Here is a 4,533-nt window from a genome sequence, read left to right as displayed (position 1 = left end):
TTTTCCAACCAATTACAATAACTGGTAAATGGGCAACAACAAAACACACACCCAAATGTATCATGAAAGTAGTCAATATGACGGACTCACACAGTCATGTATGTACTGCACTCCCAGATAAAAAGGTACAAAAGCTGTCACTGGGGTGCTACCTTTTTCAAAAGGTACTGTACACGTTTGTTCCTTTTAGATACTGATATGTACCTTCAAGGTGCTAATATGCACCCTTTATGTACAAAAGCGTGTCATCTGAAAAGGTTCCACCCCGCATGACAGCTTTTATACCTTTTATTCTGAGAGTGTGGATCAATGAGTCAGTGAGTAGAACTTTATAACCAAATCAGTCTGATTCATGATCACAAAGTAGAGCAAGAGTGGACGTCAAGATTCTGCTTTCAACACTAAGTTATGGCTTATCGAAGTCATATTGCATGGAAAATAGTCTTTTGAGTTTCTCCTTTTGTGGAACACAAAAGAAAGAAAGTCGTATATATTTGGAAGGACATAAGGGTGAACGATTACCTTTCTCTCCACAGCTTACGGTCTTCGGTTAAGTGTCTTCCATATCACTAACAGGTCTGTGTGGTTTCACTCCAGTAGTTACTCTCTCAGTGACGTCCTCGGTGACTCCGAAATACTTATTGTGCCTTGAAGTGCTTCATCTCTCTCCTTTCTTTCTGTCTCTTCCACTCATGTACATCCTGTAGATGTTACTTCATTACACACGCACGCACACGCACACGCACACACAGGCAATAACAGAGGATACTAATGGACTTTGCAGCACTTTAAGTGATGAAAAGTGGCTGTGCAGTGAATGTTCATTCCATCTCGGGAGAAGAAGAGCACGACTTCAAAAGAAAGTAATAGAATAAATATTCCGAGAGGTTCAGTTCTGTAACTGATTGAGTGCTGTGGAACACCGCTCATCACCAATCCGTGAGCATGAAGGTTTTAATCACCATTTTCTCTTTGATTAGCTAGCAGGTGTAAGGCTCCCCTTAATGTTCCTGAGCGATCTATAGGGCTTCTCTGCGATAGATGCTGACAGAGCTGCTTATCAGTCTTCCTATCCGTGTCTCATACACTCTGTTCTCAAGAACACCGTGCGCACTCACATCAAAGCAGAAAACTTATCACACAATTTCATGCTATCGTGATCATTCCAAATGACTCAATCATATATATAACCTATATTATATATATCTTGAAAATGGATCAGGAGATAACAGGATAAGGAAGAGCAGATTGAAACTGACGCCAGAGTGAGTTAGACTAAGATTCAGATCAAATATTGCACATGAAACGCAGTCGAATATATATTTATCAAGCCGTGGGTGATATTTCTTCCTGTTTAAACAGCAAGATCATGGGTTTCATTCCCAGAAAAAGCAAGAACTGATAAAATGTGTATCTTGAATGCAATGCAAGTTGCTTTGGATAAAAGTGTTGGGCAAATGCATGAATGCAAATACATTTCTCAGGAATAACACAAGAAAACGTGCTTTATCTAGTTTTGATGGTCTTAGTTGGATTAGGCTGGTCTTGCTGGAAATAACAGTTTACCCAAAAATATAGTTTACCCAAAGATATTACAAAATATCATTATAAAAATGGCTAGAAATTATTACAAATTATCTTGGTGCATGGACAAAAAACAAACAAACTAACAAACAATTAAAGTCAATGATATCCAATGGGTAACACTTTAGTTTAGGAACCAATTCTCACTATTAACTAGTTGCTTATTAGCATGCATTTTACTATCGCATATTGGCTGTTTATTAGTAAGCACATATTAATGCATGACCATACTGTATATCCCTTAATCCTAACCAATACCTAACTAACTTACTAACTATTGATAAGCAGTAAATTATGCAAAAGTCGTTACTAGTTAATAGTGAATGTGTGTTCTTCACCATCCAATGTTGTTTAGACTCGAACAAAAAGAGGTTGAGTAAAGGATGACAGAATTACATTTTTGGGTGAACTGTGCCTTTAACAGGTCAAAACCATCAAACTAGACTATAGCCAGGCTCAAACCGGCTTAGGCTGGTTTAATACGTTTAAATCGGGCTTTTTCAAACAAACCTCTCTGTTTTTAGTATCATTATTTCTTTGTGCCCTGCTCAGCGTTATACCTCGTCAGCTTCCCAAACACCCCCTTCATTTCTGTTCGGCAAGAACTTCCTCATTTGTTGCCTGTAGGAAGTAGACCTGCTGCTTTAGTGGCAGATCTGTTTGTAGGAGAAAGAAGGGAAACAAGAGGAAAAGGTGTGTCAGTGTCTGCCCTTGCAGAGGTTTCTCTTCTCCTGTGTGTCAGTGAAAGCAGGAACTGGTTAAACAGCAGGTGACTCATCATTTCCCACCATGCTAATGATACAGGACTGCTGATATGAACATGCAGCCAGACACATTTATCATCCTCGCCGCACCTTCCCTTTAATCATTCGCATGTAAAAAGGCAGCGATAAATTACGTGTTCATGCAACGGCAAACAGATCAGATAAAACACATTAGCCACGAATCTGTTCAAGTGAATTAGTCTTCTTCTCTTTTTAACTATCAGTGATTTGCTTTCATTTATGATCCACAGAACACTGTACGGAATCAAATTAAAACCAATGAAGAAAGAGGGTGAGATATGAAACAGCAAGTGATTCAGTCAAGGACAGCGCTGGTCGAGTGGTTTCTGGCATAGAACCAATAACAATAAAGAAGTGCTTTGCTTCATTTAGTATATGTCTGCAATAACAACATGTGCGTCAAGGCATTTCAGATAGCTGCAGTATGAATACATCATTTGTGCTGCAGAAAGACACCAAGAGACCAGTGACTATAATGACTGTGTTGAATCTAGTAAAGGATGAGAGATGACGATGCAACTGGAAATCTGAGTCATTTATGCTTCCTGTTATTGTGGTGGTCGCCACATATTAAAGTGTCGGTTCACTACAATGTGAAACTTAACTTGCTCCAAGCATGACTCCCATTTTCTGAAAACCGATTCAATCCCAAAACAATTCATTCACTAGTAAATCTACTTAACTGATGCAGCTTTTATAGTTCTACATTTTGAGTAGCCTACATTTAATACACAATGTTGTCAGTTACGCCAACAGATATAGTTTCAAACGAAACTCTCTCGAGTCTATAGACCTTATGTGCCAGAGAAACGAGGGCGCCGCCATCTTTAGAATATTGTCTTTGAACTTCCGTTTTTGCGGTCGCTCTGTATATTCCTGTGGCATCGCTGTCCAGGAGTAATTAGCTTTTGAAGTGGATTAACTTAATGTAAAGTTAACAAAAGTTATCATGAGGATTGTAATGTTTAAAGCAGATGTCTTAACAAATGTCAGTAGACCGGGAAGAGAGACGTTCATTCATAAATACGCAAGATCGCTGTGAAAACACAGACCGTATACAGACTGAAAAGGGGCGGGGCTACAGAAGGTCTATAGAGCTGCGTTTAACTCCACTTTTAGACATACACTTGCAAACTTCCCTTAGCATTCCCATTTTTAAGTGGAGGAGGGAAGTTTATTTTGACAGACCCTCGACCCCTTGATTTTGACAGAGGATCTTTATACGTGCACTTCATGCAGATCCATAGACCACAATGCAACACGAGTGTGACGTCTCAACAGTAACTCACACTTAATTTACCCAGAAGTGATCAAGCGCTCCATTTAAACACATTGCAAGTGTTTTGCTAGTACAGTAGTGGGCAAGCAATGACGTACATCCGAGTGAACGAGACGGAGGGAAGTTAGCGAGGAAAGGGAATAAAAAAGTGGACTTCAGCGCAGCCCTGAGGTGTTTCGTTTTGAGTGTTTGAACAAATTGTATCGTTTATTAAAAACTTGTCACTTGTCGCCATCTACTGGTGGAACTGTGTAACCTGCGGAAAGAGTCATAATCTAATACACATAATGGCACTGTTTACACCTGGTGTTAAGATGCGTTTTGGTTGATCGGATCACAAGTGGACGACACTAAATACAGGTGTAAACGGGGTCTAAAACGTTTTGAGCTTGTCCACTTTCCACCACTTCCAGAGGAAGTAGATTACACATTCGACCGGATTGCTTTCGTAGTGTAAACGCTCATGTGATCGAATGTGTTCAAACTAGTCACAAACACTGTCTACTCTCCGCCTACTGATCTAACATTAAACATTATGGGAAGCGCTCTAGCCGGACGGGATTTAAGCTTTGTCGGCTGAAGACCCAAGTTTGGTTTGAAGATGAAAAACATCCCAAGCACAATGTTCTCTCACCATTCCTGCTTTCTAACACACACTCACAGCGTTCGGCTGGTCTTGAGGCTGTCAGAGCAGAAATGAAAGCTGATGCTCTCCGAGTGTTTCTCCGTCGTCTCCGGGCACGTTCATATGTAAATTGCACAAACTTATGTCGTCCATTAGATCAAAAGATCTGCAAAAAAAAAACCCATACATTTACCCTCCCCTCGAAGAAATCAGGTTGAAAGTGGACAAAAGAGGCAGATTAAAACATAACATTAAAACAA

This window comes from Rutilus rutilus (assembly GCF_951802725.1).
Source record: "Rutilus rutilus genome assembly, chromosome: 11".
Taxonomy (NCBI): domain Eukaryota; kingdom Metazoa; phylum Chordata; class Actinopteri; order Cypriniformes; family Leuciscidae; genus Rutilus; species Rutilus rutilus.
Note: the sequence above shows the minus strand (reverse complement) of the source record.